At 41.2% G+C, this 17,163-nt stretch overlaps 1 long non-coding RNA gene across 2 annotated transcripts in view; it reads left to right on the forward strand.

Annotated features, from left to right (window-relative positions):
• Window positions 1–469: 469 nt before the first annotated feature.
• The window catches only part of LOC140687478 (uncharacterized), a 41,320-nt gene continuing 24,626 nt past the window's right edge, over window positions 470–17,163 (forward strand). For both annotated transcript variants that reach the window (XR_012061864.1, XR_012061863.1), the window contains exons 1-2: window positions 470–774; window positions 15,998–16,098. This is a non-coding gene — a long non-coding RNA (uncharacterized lncRNA). The remainder of the gene's footprint in view (window positions 775–15,997; window positions 16,099–17,163) is intronic.

A 17,163-nucleotide genomic window follows, 5' to 3' on the forward strand; every position in this document is an offset into this window, starting at 1 on the left:
CTTATTTTCGCCTCGGGCCACCCAGGCCCTGAAGCCAGAGGAAAAGGTGACAAGGAGACTCCGCCATTGTGAAGTCGGGTCTTCGCCAAGGCGCACCTGCCCCCTGCCGTCTGTGCGCCTTTCTTCGATTTGGACCTCACTTGGCCCTGGAATTGCACCTGGACCGGCGCCCGGGGCTCCCACCTGCCCCCGCACAGCTGAGCATCCTTTACGGGCCTGACGCGCGCCGCCTCGCGCGCCCTCCGCGCAGGGGCTGCTGGGAAGACGCCCGGGCCGGGCCGGCGCTCAACACGGCGGGGACGGCGGACTTGCCAGCCTGGCTCCTCCCCCTGCACTTGGCCCCTCACTGGCCCCCCGTTTTCCTCCTCTGAAGGCGGGGAGGGAAGGGGCCCCGGCGGAGCCGCAGCAGGCGCTCCGTTCTGACAGCAGAGGCGGCGGGCCTCCGTCCACGAGGGGCCTGGGCGAGCGTGGAGCTGTCGCCCTCAGCACCTGGAGCGGGAGCGGACACAGGACGCACCCCCCCTGCCCTCCCTTCTCACCAGCCCTCCGGGAGCCATCTTGAGAAGGTTCTGAGTGCAGGGCAAGGGCCCTCCACGCCTCCCTCACCTGTGAAGGGCGCTTTTGTGTGTGAGAGAGTTTTCAGCGAGGAAACCAATGCACCTCAGGTTGGGAGGGCCTGGCAAGCGGGGTCCTGCCAGCCTCTGGGCCCCGAGGAAGGCGCCGTTTCCTCCTGTGGACAGAAGACAAGGCAGCTCCATTTCCTCTCCGGCTCTGGTAAGGAAATGGCTGTAAATAAACAGCCCACAGGGCAGTTATAGCAGAGGGGGTGGGCCTGAGGAGACGGCCAGCTGGGGAGAACTTCGCTCGAGAAGTTTGCAGGGATGAAGGGTATTAAATGATGCAGAAGATGAGAGGAATCATTTCAGGCAGAAGGAACTATATGTGCAAAGGCCCTGGGGTGGGAGAGGTCAGGACAAGCTAGAGGAGCAGAAAGGAAGCCAGAGGGGCTGGAAAGGAGTGAGGGCCTGGGGACCAGGGTGCGGTGAGATGGCCCAGAACACGCACAGCCTTGCGGGCCACAGGTGGGAGTTGAGTATTTCTTCTAAGAGCAACAGGAGCCATGGAGGAGTTTTGAGCAAACAAAAGACAGGTTGAATTCACACCTTCAGGAGGGCCTTCTGGCTGCAGTTCACCAGTGCCTGTCCCTCCCCACCCCTGAGGGGAACCCCCTTCCACACTCAGTTGAGTAGCTGAGAGAAATCAAGTTCCAGTGAAGGCTACGCTTCTCAGCAGGGCCAGTGAGAGCAAGTGTCTTGGGGGCTGCAACCCCCAGGCATCTGGCCCTAAAAGCTGAGCTCCACCTCTGCAGTGGAGGGCACCTCATCCCTGTCCCCGGCAGGGCACGGGTCAGACAGACTTTGTGGTCCCGTCTGCACGTGCGCTGCCGTTTCCCCATCACATGACCTTGCCCCGGTGACCTAACTGGCTATGCTCAGCCCCATGTGCCTAAGAAGGAGTACACAGGTCCAACACTGTCCACCTCTCCGGAGGTCCTGAGGGCCACCACGGTGTCCCTGGTCACGAAGAACCCGTGGATGGCGAGTATAAACTCTCAGCAAATTTAAAAGACAGCTATCTGAAGATACTGGAGAGTGACCAGCGATAAGAAGTCACCCCAGCCTTGAAAGAAGGGAACCCCATAGGGAGCTATGTTCCCATGATGATGCCCCTGAGGATGACCCCTACCCCCCGCCCCAGGTCGCAGCCTGGCGGGGCTGGAATTCCAGCCCAAAGAGAGAACTGGCTCAGGGCTGCCCCAGCAGATGGCAGTCATGGTGATGGGGGTAGGGGCAGGGGGTCCAGGCCAGGAAGAAGCAAAAAGCCCATATTTAACATCCCCAGTCCTGATGGAATGAAGGCACCTTTCCCCCGCTGCCTTAAACAAGTAGAAAACCAGGCACGTATACAGAAACCTGTTGCAGGTTTCGGACACTAGGAAACACGAGTCATCCCAGGGAAGAAGGAAGCCAGCGTGCTGAGGCCTCCTGCTGCCCCAGCAGACGGCCCAGAGAGGCTTCTGGGCTGCAGCACAGTGAGGAGGAACCCAAGCAGAGCCCAGGGGCCCCCTGAGGTGAAGGGACAGAGCTGAGGGCCCAGGAAGGCCCTGGTGGCTGGAGTTGCGGGGCTAGACCTGGAAAGCAGAGAGATGCCCCGATGGAGGGAAACCTGGAGCCAGGAGAGGGTTCCCTGAGCCCGCAGCTGAGTCCTTCTGGGTGGGGCCCCGTGCCGGCGAGCAGCAGGTACACGGTGCTCACGCCAATCTGGATGGGCCACAGGGGCTTGGAAAGCTCATCAGTGCTGAGACCTTAGACACCGCCTCTCAGACCCACACTGACCTCTGAATGGGACATGTGTGGCATTTGGAACCAGCACCACCAGAGCTTGGAAGGCTAGATGGACAGAGGAGCCACTGCCCACGGGAGAGAGGACTTGCAGCAGCAGCAGCAAAGGACAACAGCGCAGGGGCAGCGGAGGACACAATGCCAGTGGGGAGGGCCCCACGCTCCTGGGCGTTTTCCCCAGAACCCAGTCTTGTCACACCACAGACAAACAAAGTGTCTAGGATACAAATGCCGTGTCACTCCCGACACCGAGGACCAGGAACATGTGCCCCAGTCTCCAGGGGAAAGGCCATCAGAAGACGACAACCCTGAGATGCCCCAGAGGCTGGAATTACCAGGCGAAGACTCAGAAGCAGCCATTCTAACGATCCTTCATGAGGTAAAGCCAGGCTGTCTTGAAATGAATGGGAAAACAGAAGTTTTGGCAAAGGAAGGCAAACTAGAACAAAGAACGCTAAACGTGATGTGGTGCCCTGGACTGAAGTTCAGAACAACCACAAAAAGGACATTTCGTGTAAAAACTCGTGAAATCCAAATAGGTCTGGAGTTCAGCTGATAGTGATGGAGCAACGGTGGTGGCTCACCTTTAACAGACATGCCACGGTTCATGGTTGTGGAAGACGTTAACATCAAGGAAAACTGGGTGAGGGTATTTGGTAACGTTCTATATTATCTTTGCAGCCTTCTGTAAATGTAAAATTTTATCAAAGAAAAAGTTTAAAAATAAAAGTTTTAGAACTGAGATGCAAAGTCTAGGATACAAAAATTTCCCTGCCTAGACTAAGAGCAGAACAAAGATGACAGGGGAAAGAGTCCGTGACCTTGAAAACAGATCAATGGAAATAATCTAATCTGAAGAACTCAGAGAAAACAAAAGATTACAGAGAATGAGGCCCTCCGGGATTTGTCAGTCAATATTAAAAGCCTAATGTTTGGCACTGAAATTCCTAAAAGGGAAGAGACTGGGGCAGAAAAAAAAATGTTTACCTCATGGAGATAGGACTGACATAAAAAACCTCCAGATACTTAATGCATTAAATGATAGATTTATACTCTGTAGCTTACAATAATTAACATTTACGTTACAAATGATAGATGATTGTGTTTGGAACTAAGGATGTGGCCCGAGACACCATTATCACTGTCGATGTCATGACGGTATCCATCACCTCCAAAATTTCCTCCTGCCCCTTTGTTTTCTTTTTTTTTCCCCCTCTTTTTGTGGTAAGAGCCCTTAATGTAAGATCCACCCTCTTGGCAATTTTTTTAAAGCTTACAATTTAAAGTGTACTTTTATAAAGCATACAACACAGCATCGTCAGTCGTGGGCCCTGTGTGTCACTGCAGAACTCCGGAACCTATTTATTTCAAATGACTCAAACCTTTGCAGTTTCCACCAGAATCCAAACACATTTTTTCCTTTTGAAAGAATAATGGCTAAACCAAATATGTCAAAAGACATAAATTTTATAGGTTCAAGAGGCTGCAGGAACTCCAAACAGGATAAACCCAAAGAAAACCACACCCAGACACAGAATCAAATGACGGAAGGCCAAAGATAAAGAAAAATACTGAAAGCAGACAGAGAAAAATGATGCCTTCCACAGAGGGGAACAGGGACTGAGGCTGCTTTATCAGAGACAATGGTGGTCAAAAGACAGAAACAAAAACAACATCTTTAAAAATATGCAACAAAAGAACTGTCAACTCAGAATTCTAAATCTTGCAAAGATTTTTTTGTAAGGAGTGAAGGCAAAATAGAGACGTAGTCAGAAGAAGGAAAAAATGGAAATCATTCATCATCTGCTGACCTGCCCTAAAAGAAATGTGAAAGAATTCCTCCAGACAAAAGGGAAAGGACACCAGAATAAAACTTGGAACATCAGGCTTAAAGGAAGAACAACAGAAGAGATAAATCTCCGGGCAGCTAGAATGGACTGTCTTCTCTTGGGTACTTTAAAATATGTGTAACTCTAAAAATCAAAGATGATAACATTGTCGGGGAGATTCAATGTAAGTAGATGTAATATGTGTCATAGAGATGGTAAAGATAGTTACACGATTATAAGTTTCTATATTTTACATAGTGGTAAAATGTGAACACTAAATAGATGGTGAAAAGTGTATGTGTATATATAATCCCTAAAAAAAAAAACAACTAAAAAGTAACACAAAGAGATATAGCCAAAATCCAACAGACAAAATAAAGGAATACTAAAAAAAATTCAAATAATTCAAAAGAAGGCAAAGGGGACAGGAAAAAAAATGAGGAAGAAAAATAATAAAATGGTAGTCCTAAATTCAACTAGAGCAATAATTGCATTAAATCTGAATGAATGGTCTAAACACAGCAATTAAAAACAGATATTACCACATTAGACTCAGAAAACAGACCAAAAAAGGAGCCCAGTTAGTTGCTGTCTCTAAGAAATGCATCTTCAATTTAACTGTATAGGGACTGGCAAACTGGCTCACAGGACAAATCCAGTACATAACTGTGTTAAAGAACTATTTTTACAATTTTTAAAGGTTGTCAAGAAGAGGGGGAGAAGGAAGAGGAAATAGAGACTGTATGTGGCCCAAAAGCCTAAAATATTTACTTAGTGGCCCTTTACAGAAAGAGTTTGCTGACCCTTCATGCTGATGGATTAAAAGTAAAAGGATGGGGAAAAAAATTACAAAGTTAGCAGTAATCAAAATAAAGCAGAAATGGCTGTATTAATATCATACCAGGGAGACGTCTATACAAAGAAAACTACCAGGTAAAAACAGGGCCATCACATAATGACAGAAGAATTTACCAAGAAGATATAACAATTCCAAACATGGGTGCCCCCAAAGACAGTACCAAGCTACACGAGAAAAAACTGATTGAACTGAAAAAAGAAATAGACAAATCCACAATTAAATTTGGAGACTTCATCACTACTTTCTCAGTGATCAGCAGAATAAGTAGACAGAAAATCAGCGCAGCTAGGGGAGCCCTGAACACCACCACTGACTCGGCCTAGCTGACGTTTATGGATCACTCCAGCCAATGGTAACAGGACACTTATTCTTTACAAGTGCAGGTGGAACGTTCGCCAAAATAAATCGTTCAGGGCCATTAAAAAATTAATAACCTTAAAGGAATTAAAATTATACAGTGTATATTTTCTTTTTTTTTTTTTAGGAGTTGTAAAGTTTATATTTTCTGACCATAATCAATAACAGAAAGATATCTGGGAAATCCACAGATATTTGGGAATTAAACAACCCATCTCTAAATAACCTATGGATCAAAGAGAAAGTATCAAATAATGTAAGATTCCACTTTAGAAAAAGAGCCAATTAAACCCAAAGAAAGCAGAAGGGAAGAAATAATAAAGAGCAGAAATTAGGATAATTGAAATAGAAAGATAGAGAAAAATAAGGAAAACCAAAAGTTAGTTCTTTGAAAAGATTGATGCACTCAGTAACTCTCTAGGCAGACTGATAAGAATAAAATGAGAGCAGATACAGACTATGAATATCAGATATGAAAGATTGGATATCGTTACAGATGCTACAGATATTAAAAAGAATGATAAGGTGATCTCACCATACTGTAAATTCAACAATTTAGACGAAATGGAAAAATTAATTGAAAGAAACATAATACCAAAACTTACTCAAGCAGAAAGAGATCACCTAAGTATGATTAAATCTACTAACACAATTGAATTATTAGTTTAAAATCTTCCAACAAAAAAAGCTCTGGCACGGATTACTTCAAAGGCAAGCTCTACCAAGCATTTAATGAGGTAATAGTATACTAATACCCAAGCTTTTCCAGAAAATAGAGGAGGTAAGAACACTTTCAAAGTCATTTTATAAGGCCAGCATTATCTTGATATCAAAACCAGAGACATTAGAAGAAAAGAAAATTAAAGATCAATATACCTCATGAATATAGACACAAAAATCTTCAACAAAACATTAGTAAATTAAATCCAGCAGTATATAAAAATGTAATGTATCATTACCAAATGCAGTTTATCCTGGAAATACAAGATCGGTTGGACATTAGAAAATAAATAAATCCCATTCACCATATTGACAGACTAAAGAAGAAAAGTCATATGATCATTTAAATAGATGAGAAAAAAGTACTTGACAAAATTTAACAGATGTTTCTGATAAAAATTCTCAGCCAACAATAAACAGGAGGATGCTTTCTCAACCTGGTAAAGGACATCTACAAAAAACCTACAGTTAACATCACACTTAATGGTGGAAGACTAGAAGTTTTCCTTTTAAGGTCAGGAACAAGGCAAGGATATCTACTCAACACTTCTATTCATCATCATACTGGGAATTCCTGACATGTGTAATAAAGCAAGAAAAAGAAATTAAAAGCACTGGCAAGGAGAAAATAAAACTATTCACAGATGACATGATTGCCCACATAGAAAAAGATCTAAATCCATTGGAATGGACAAAAAAGTTTCTAGCGTACAGAATTAGTAAGGTAATAGGATACAAGGCCAACATATAAAAATTAGTAAGATTTCTACATATTAGCAATGAACATTTGAAATGCAGATTTTAACAATTAGTGTCTCACCCATGTTCATAGCAACATTATTCACAGTAGCCAAAGGTGAAAGAAATTCAAGTGTCCATCAATAGATGAATAGATAAACAACATCATGTTCAATGGTAAAAGACTGCAAGATTTTCCTCTGAGATCAGGAAGAAGGCAAGGATGCCCAATTTTGCCATTTCTATTCAACATAGTACTCTAAGTTCTAGCCAAAGTAGTTGAGCAAGAAAAAGAAATAAAAGGCATCCAAACTGGAAAGGAAGAAGTAACATAATCTCTGTCCTTAAATGATATAATCTTAAAAAGTAAAAAACTTGTCAGATTCCACAAAACAATTGTTAGAATGAATAAAAAATAAATTCAGCAAAGTAGCAGGATACAGAGCCAACACACACAAGTCAGTTGCATTTCTATACATTAACAACGAACAATCCAAAAAGGAAATTTAAAAAAACAGTTTCATGTACGATAGCATCAAAAAGAATAAAATACTTGGGAATTAAACAAGGAGAAGAACTATGCAATGAAAGCTACAAAATACTGATGTAAGGACTTGAAGAAGACCTGAGTAAATGGACACACATCCCATGCTCATGGGTTAAAAGACTGAATATTGTGAAGATGTCAGTACTGCCTTAGGTAAACTACAGATTCAATGGAGTCACTATCAAAACCCCAATGACATTTTTTTGCAGAAATAGAAAAACCTATTCTAAAATTCATATGGAATCTCATGGGACCCCCAAATTGCCAAAATAGTCTTGAAAAGGGAGAAAAAGCCAGAAGATTCACACTTTCCAATTTCAACACTTACTACAAAACTACAGTAGCAAAACAATGTAGTACTGGCATATAGACCAATGGAACAGAAAAGAGAGCCTAGAAATAAACTCTTGCAAAAATGGTCAAGTGATTTTTAACAAGAGTGTCAAGACTATTCAAGGGGGAGAAGATAGTCTTTCAACAAATGATGCTGGGAAAACTGGAGATCCACATGCAGAAGGATGAAGTGGAATCCTTACCTAACACCATATACACAAATGAACTCACAATGCATCAAAGGCCTAAAATAAGACCTAAAATTATAAAATTCTTAGAGGAAAACATTGGGCAAAAGCTTCATGATATTAAATATGGCAATGATTTTTTTGGATATGACACCAAAGACACACACAACAAAAGAAAAAATAGATTAAGTGGATTTCATGAAAATTTTTTAAATGTGTGCATCAGAAGATACTATCCACAGAATAAAAAGGCAACCCAGAGAATGGGAGAAGATATTTGCAAATTGTATAAGTGATAAGGAATTCATATCCAGAATATAGAGAGAACTAAAACGCAACAGCAGCAGCAACAAAAAATAAACAACTCAATTCAAAAAGGGGCAAAGAACTTGAACAGACGTTTCTCCAAAGAAGATATATATACAAACGGCAAATATGCACATGAAAAGATGCTCAACATCACTAATTATATGGAAAACGCAATCAAAACTACAATGAAATACCACCTAATACCTATTAGGGTGGCTACTATCAAAAAACCAGGAGGTAATACTGTGAGTGTGAGTGCGGCAGACAGCGGGTCTCTTGTGCCCTGCTGGAGGGGATGTGAGATGGTGTAGTCTTTGTGGCACACGGTGTGGTGGTTACTGAGAAAATTAAAAACAGCGTCGCCAGATGAGCCAGCAGTCCCACTCTGGGTGCACACACAGAAGAACTGAAGACCACCCCAGAGGTATTTGTATAGCCACGTTCAGAGCAGCACTGTTTGCAAAATGTGGAAGCAACCCAAGTGTCCATCAAGGGATGTACAGATAAAACATACACTGGAATGTTATTCAGCTTTGAAAGGAAGGAAATTCTGACGGCTGCTACAAAGACATACTGTCTGATTCCCCTTACATATGAGGTTTTCAGAACAGTCAGAATCAGAGAGACAGAAAGCAGAATGTTGACTGCTAGGTCTCGGGGAGAGGGAAGAATGGGGAGCTAATATTTAATGGGGACAGAGTTTCAGTTTTACAAGATGAAAGAGTTCTGGAGATGGATGGTGGCGATGGCACTACATTACGAATGTATTTAATACCACTGACAATGCTTAAAATGATTAGATGGTAAATTTTGTGTGTGTGTGTATTTTACCACAATAAAAAAATGGGGGAAAAATAAATGCATACTATAATCCCTGATACAAACATTAAAAACAAAGTGTAAAGATGCATATTTGAAAGAAAACAAGGAATTAAAATGTAATATTAAAAATACAAAACATTTTCTTTTAACCCAAGAGAAAGCAAATAACAGAGAAGCAGCAAAAAGAGAGAGAGAGACGTTAAAAGCAAATATGGTCGGCTTAAACTGGACCTTATCAATCACTATGTTAAAATACAAAGGGCCTAAACACTCCAATTAAAAGGTAATATTGTCCAATGAGATTTAAAAATGGAGGATCTTAGCAGGGAGGGTATAGCTCAGTGGTAGAGCAAATGCTTAGTGCTCCTGGGTTCAATTCCCAGGACCTCCATTAAAAAAGAAAGAAAGAAATCTAATAATCCACCCCCTCAAAAAAATGCAAGATCCCACTAGATATAGTTTATATGAAATAATTCAAACATAAAAACACGGGTTAAACATGAAAGGATGGAAAAAATGTGCTATGCAAACAGTAAACACAAGTTGATATGGTTATATGAATATCCCACAAAGTAGACTACACAAATATATTACCAGAGATAAAAAGGAACATTTCATAACAGTAATGAGAACATTTCACAGTCTGTCAGGAAAACACGATAACCATAAACGTATATACATCTTAATACCCAAATTTCAAAAGGCGTGACGCAAAAACGCGACCGAATCAAAGGGGTAGAAAATTCCACAATCATAAATGGAGTTTAGTGCTTCCTCTCTGAAACTGATAGTACAGCTAACCCCCCAAATTAATAAACATGTAAAGGAGTCTAAGAAAATTATCAACCACCTTTCCTTATTGACGTTTATAGAACACCATACCCCGCAACTCAGAATATACATTCTCTCATGTAAACATGGGATCTGCATCAAGATAGACCATATGCTGAGTCATAAAGTGTCTCAATAAATTTCAAAAGATTGAAAACTTACAGAGGGTTGTTTTCCTTTCTGTGAACCCCATGGAATTAAAAATCAAAAAAGACATAGGGAAGCTCCCAAATATTTATAAATGAAGCAACACATGTTGAAATGACACACAAAGATGAAATCACAAAGAAAAATGTTAAACACTTCAAACAGAATGATAATGAAAATTCAACAAATCAAAACTTGTCAGATGCAGTTGAAGCAGTGCTTAGAGGGATGTTTACAGATTTTAATTTGTCCTGGAAAAGAGAGAAATGTTTAAAAATCAGTGATATAATTTACCATTCAAGAAGCTAGAAAAAGAAAAGCAAATTAAGAGAATAAAGGAAATAATGAAGATAAAAACAAAAACCAATGAAACATAGAAGAAGCAACAGTAAGACAGCAGTCCCTGAGTACCATACTCCATGCCCCACATGTTATGATGTCTTTACATTGTGAGTCATGGGAATACAAATTATTCATGGCCCATTTTGAGCTCCAGGAATCATTCTTCCTGTTGCTTTTCAGTGGTTTTTTTCCTACCACCTTGATCGTTTCCTTGCACACGTGTAACGATCAACATTCAGCTACAGACTCAAGAGGAGCTGTCCACACTCATCCAATGTTTTCTCTGTTTTCAGCTCTCTCTCCTCCTCACTCTGACTTACAAATTTTCACTACCATGGCCTTCTAGACCCCAAACTCTGCTCAACTCATGCAGACCACTGGACTCTGTTGGCAGCCCCACTCCTGTGTCTATGGCCTGGAAATTCTTTCCAACCACAAAAGAAGAGGAGAAATGAAATGAAAAACAACTGGTACATATAGAAACATGCAACGAGGTCATTCAAACTCAACCACGTCAATTATCACATTAAATGCAAACAGTCTAGACACACCAGTTAGAGGGAAGAGATTGTAACATTGCGTATAAAAATAATAACCAACTCTATGCTGTCTATAAGAAGCCCACTTATAAGAATGAAAGGGTGGAAAAAGATAGACAACTAACACCAAAAGCAAGCCAGAGGTGCTAAATTAAATAAGACAAAGGAGATTTAAGAGCAAGGACTATTAGAAGGATAAGGAGGACCATTTCATAATGATAAAGGGGCCAATTCATCAAGAGGAGGTAACTGTACTAAGCATTTATACACCAAGTAATAGAGCTTCAAAACACATGAAGCAAAAACTGACAGATTTCAAACAAATAGAGAAATCCAGAGTTAATTACAGTTTTCAACATCCTTCTCTCAATAACTGATAAAACATGTAGATGGGAAGTCAATAAAGATATAAAAGACAACAATACTATCAAAAACAAGGGCAGATTACACACTCTTACCAAGGCCACGTGAAACTTTCATCAAGTTAGATCATATTATGGGCTGTGAAACAGCTCCCAAGGAATTTTATGACTGAAATCATACAAATAATATTCTCTGACCACAATGGAATTAAATTAGAAATCAGTATCAGAATATCTGGAAAATCACAAATATTTGAAACTAAAGAACACCCTTTTAAATAATCCATGGATTAAAGAAGAAATCACAACAGAAATGATAAAATATTTGAACTGAATAAAAATTAAAACATGACTGAAAATTTGTGGGATGTAGCTGATGCCTAGAGGGACATTTCAAGCGTTAAATGCTCATATATTAGAAAAGTAGGAAAAAACTCAAATAACCTAAACTTCCACCTCAAAAAAAAGGCAAACCCAAAGCACAAGAGAAAACTGAAAAACAATATAGTAAAGGCAATGAAAGCGAAAGTTTATTTCTTGAGAATGTCAATAGAGTTGATCAGCTTCTGGTCAGATTGATTAGGGGGAGAAGAAGACACACATTACCAGTATCAGAGTCAGAGCTCATCGCTGAAGATCTTATAAATACTGAATGAATATTAAGTGAATGTTACGAACGTTGTGTCAATACATTCAACTGAGATAAAATGGACCAGTTTCTCAAAAGACGGGATACAAAACCTCACTCAGGATGAAATACAGAACCCGAATAGCTCTCCAACTATTAAAGAAAATGAATTTGAAATTTAAAACCTTCTCACCAAGGCAACGCCAGGCCACAGGACAATGCCTATGCTGGTGAATTCCATCAAACATTTAAGAAAGAAATAATACCAATTCCATGTATAATTCCAGAAAGCAGAAGAGGAGAGTACGTTTCCAAACCCATTTGATGAAGCCAGCATTACTCTGAGTCCAAAACTAGACACACACGTTACAAGTACAGAAAGCTATAGAACAGGGTCCCTCATAACTAGATGCAAAATTCCTCAACAAAATGCCTGCCAATTGAATCCAATTTTATACATATGTGTATATGCAATACCGCATGATGAAGTAGGGTTTATCCTGGGAACTCTGGATGGCTTATTGTTAGAAAATAAATCAGTGTAATTCATATCTACAGACCACAGAAGAAAAGCATATGATCATCTCAACAGGTGCAGGAGAGGCCTTTGACAACATTCAGCATCCATTCACAAGAAAAACTCTCAGCAAACTAGGACTGGAAGGGATATTAACCCATTAATAAACAAGCTGCAAAAAACCTGTAGCTAACATCATGATTTAAGGGAAAGGATGGGATGCTTTCTTTTTAAGATTAAGAACAAGGCAAGGAGGTCCAACCTCACCACTCTCACCCAACATAGTCCTGGAAGTTCAAGCTACTTAAATAAGGCAAGAAAAAGAAATCAAAGGCATACAAATAGGAAAGAACGAAAACTGTCTGTCTTTGGCACACGGCATCATCGTCTACGTATAAAATCTGAAGGCATTGTCAAATAAAACAGCCCTGCTAGTAGTAATGAGCTCAGCAAAGTTGCAGAACATAAGATCAACATGCAAAAATCAACCCCATTTGTATATGCCAGCAAGGAACATGTGGGAGCCAAAATTTAAAACACAATCCTGGACCACAGTCTGGTTTCCAGTTTGGCATATAAGAAGCCAGAAGTTGCCACTCTTGTCCTAAAAACAGGTACAAAGATGAACAAACTTAGAAACTGACAGGCCTTCTGAGATCCGTCAGAGACGTAAGTAAGGTCACAGGACAAGCTCCAGCCCCCCAGATTGGAGTCACCAACAGGCAAATACAGAGAATCACAACTTACCGGAGCTGAAACCTGCAAGCACAGACCTCGTGAGAGCATGTCAAGGCAGAGAAAGCTGAGCTGCAACTGACAAATTGTGGGAGGCGCAGTGTGGACAAGTCCTAGAGATAAAAACTCCAAGGGGCTTCTGTCATCGGGGGTCCCCACAATTTTGTGAATTTTACCTTCTGGAGGTAGACCAAGTCCTCACAGTAAACACTGGAAAAAAATCCTCTTGTACTCCTGGTAGGGGTCAGGGAGAAGGAACTGTTCTGAAATAAGAAAGAGCATTCTCTTCTTAACAAGGTGTGCCAGAGGAACTAGTTAACCAGAGCCTCACCTGCTGGGCTTTTATCAGAGCCTAACTGACCCGGGAGAAGGGAAGAAACCAATGCTAGCCCACGGTGCCATCCCGGTCCGCCTAAGTAGTCGGGAAAATGAGAAGCATGAGTGGAGTTCACCAGATGCACCATCCGTGAAAAGAAAGAGCTGACAGGCTGTATTTTATTAAAATTAAAAATTTCTGCTCTGTGAAAGATACTGTCAAGAGAATAAAAAGACAAGCCTCAGGCTGAGAGAAAATATATGCAAAAGGGCTATTTGATAAAAGACTGTTCTCCAAAGTGTATAAGGAACTCTTAAAACTCATAGGAAAATAAACTTCTAGAAAATGCAAACTAATCTATAGTTACAGAGAGCAAATTGATGCTTGTGTGGAGATGGGGTGGAGGCGGAGAAGACTTACGTGAGGCATGAGTGCAATTTTGTGGGTGGTGGAAATGTTCATTAGCTTCATTGTGGTTTTGAGTCCACAGATCTCAGCAGCACGCATCAGACTGTATACTTTAAATATGTGCACTTTATTATATGTCAATTATACCTCAATAACTCTCTTAAAATCCCTAGCAGAACTGATGGAGAAAAAAGTAGGAAAACTCACAGATTACCAGTATCAGAAATGAAAGAGTAGATCCTATAGACATCAAAAAATAAGGAAGCATTCTGGAGAGACTGTATGCCAATAAACTTAAATATATATATGAGGTGGACAAATTCCTTGAAAAACCATATCTTGCCAAAACTGATACAACTTGAAATAGATTCTCTGAATGGTCCAATATATATTCATAAAATTGAATTTGTTATTGACTTCTTTCCACAAAAAATTCCAGGCCCAGAGTGCTTTACAGGGGAGTAAATACTATCGAACACACAAAGAAGAAATAATACACACACAACCATGTTCCAAAACTGAGAAGAAAATATTTCCCAAATCATCTTAGGAATTCAGCATAATCCTGGTATTGAAACCTGACAGAGAGACATTTTAAGAAAAGGAATATTCCTCAATGCAATTCCAAATGCAAAATTCCCTAATAGAATACTAACAAATTGAATCCAGTGATATATAAAATGGTAGCACATCTTAATTAAGTAGAGTTTTTCCAAGGGGTGCAGAAATGACATAACATTTAAAAATCAACTAATATAATTGACCATGCTGATAAAATCAGTGGGTAAAACCAAATGATCACTTCAAAAGATACAGAAAAGATATCTGACAAAATCACTGCCCACTTGTGACCGAAACTGCCAGCAAACTTGAACGAGATGAGAACCTTTTCAATCTGATAAGGGAAGTATATGAAAGTCCTAGTTAACATCATGTTTGTTGCTGAAACATTGAAGGCTTTTCTGCTGAGACTGAACCCTAGGGAAGAATGTCTTCTCTCACCACTCCTCTTTACCATTGTACTGAAATTCCTAGCAAGTGCAATAAGACAAGAAAAAGAAAAGCTGCATAGATTGGAAAGAAAGAACAAGCCTTCCCATGCTTATAGATGCCATGATTACTTACACAAACAATTTTTAAATAATATACCTCTAACGAAACACAACAAAACAGACCATAAAGCAAAAAGACAATGAGCAAAATTCTACTCATATAATACCAGAATATTGAGGGGACCACTAACTTATTGTGTGTCCCTCAGGAAGTCCATTTTAAAAATAGGTTCCTTCTGACCATGTAATTAGAAATAAAAGAAATGGCACTCATTTTATTCTGGCATTCTGTCTCACAAAATAAAGCAAAACACAGTGACTGATTCTGAAAACAACAAGCAAACCTAGTCTATATTGTTAGAAGTCAGGGTGGTGGCTTCCCTCGGGAGGAGAGTGACAACTGAGGGGAACAGGAGGTGAGCTTATGAGGGGTGATGAGATTCTGTTTCTTCCCCTCTCTTTTTCTTTCTTTCTTTCTTTTTTTTCTTTTTTCTTTTTCTTTTTTTTTTTGTAGTGAAGGAAGGTACAGCATTTATTGTAAGGGAGCTAGACTTAGAGTCTGGACAGCTAACGCTCAAAAAACCTGAACTCCCCAATGAATTGTAGGGAAGCATTTTTTTTACCCTCTTTAAAAATGCATTTTATAAAGTTTTTACTGAAGTATACCATTCATACATAGAAATACACAAATAATGTGTACAATTCAATAATTTTTAAAGTTACTACAAAGTATTGGCTGAATTCCCCGTGTTGTACAACACATCCTTGTAGCTTATTGCAGACCTAACAGTTTTTATGAGATTCTGTTTCTTGATCTGAGGTGCTGGTTACACACGTGTGTTCAGTTATTGAACTTGGTAGTTATTTCATTTGTATATATGCATCCACTTTTCTCAGTGTTTCTTGGTTTTGCACTTCTACAAAGTTGAAAACAAAGACAAATGAATCCTAAAAATTTAAGCACAGTGAAAGATTGGCAAACAGTGGATAAACTCAAAATTCAAATTGTTTTTTAGAAAGAGAGAAGAGAAGGAAAGAGGAGAGAAAAGGAGAGAAAGAGAAAGCAAGGATGGATGGACAGACACAGTGCCTGACACCCATGCGGTCCTCATTCAAGGTTGGTCATTATGATTGATTCCTAATGTTTATCTGTGAGATCCCACAAACAGCTGAGGAGTTCAGGTGGGACTGTGGATTTGGATGGTGCTGAATTATGTCTGAATGGTCCAGGAGGTGGCGAGGTACACGGAGGGGGTGTTGGCGAGCTCCTGGACCACTGCTGCTCGGTTGGTGGGGCTGATGCCCACAGCAGACTGGCGTGACTTTTGATCTTGGCGAGAACGATATCCTCTGGTAGGAACTGTACGGCGGACTGGGGGCAAAGTGAGAAAAGGGAACCTGTCTCAGGACCCGGTGCACCTCTTTCTCCGTCCTTTGGGCTCATCTTTGTGCTTTTGTTGTGTGGTTTCGTCTCCTCTTTCCTGTGCCAGGTCCATCCCGTTTTAATAATTGGAGCGTGATGCAGTGTGGATACCTGTTCAGGATGCAGGAGAAGGAAGCGCACAGGTGGGAGCTGGCTGCCTGGGGAGACACTCACGAGGTGGAGGGTGTCTTGCTGGGTCAGCTGGTCATAGTCTGCGTCTGTGAAGGGGACCAGGTTCTACTGCTGAGTACTCGTGGAGAACAGAATCTGCAAGAAAGGAGGACAGTGGGGGTGGGTGGGCTTCAGAAAGCTGGCTGTGCTGGCAATGGAAGCGGGGGCAAAGAATCGCTGAGCTGTGCTCAAAGAGCTTCCTTCTCTCCAGGGTGATGGGTGTCAGAACTAGGCACGCAGCTGCAGTGAGCTAAGGTGCCAAGGGGCCAGACTTGAGGGAGAGACTCAGACCTCTTCTCTTTTGAAACTGGCAGGAGGAGGTGATGGAAAGGGTACATGTAGGGGAAAAGAACTTCAAGAACAATGGCTCAGAGGCTGATCTGAGCCCTGAATCCACATCTAGGACCCTAGCTCAGAGAACAAGGTTTTGGTACAGAAAGCAGGTGCCGCCCCCGACCCCAAACCCAGGCATCTCCCTCCTCCACTCCAGCCACCTTGTAACCATCAGTGGCAATCTTAACAGACACATCCAGGCACCAGTTGGTCACACTGCCCACTGTCTTCAACAGGGACCTGAAAACCAGGGGG

Source organism: Vicugna pacos, chromosome 19, assembly GCF_048564905.1.
Source record: "Vicugna pacos chromosome 19, VicPac4, whole genome shotgun sequence".
Lineage (NCBI taxonomy): Eukaryota > Metazoa > Chordata > Mammalia > Artiodactyla > Camelidae > Vicugna > Vicugna pacos.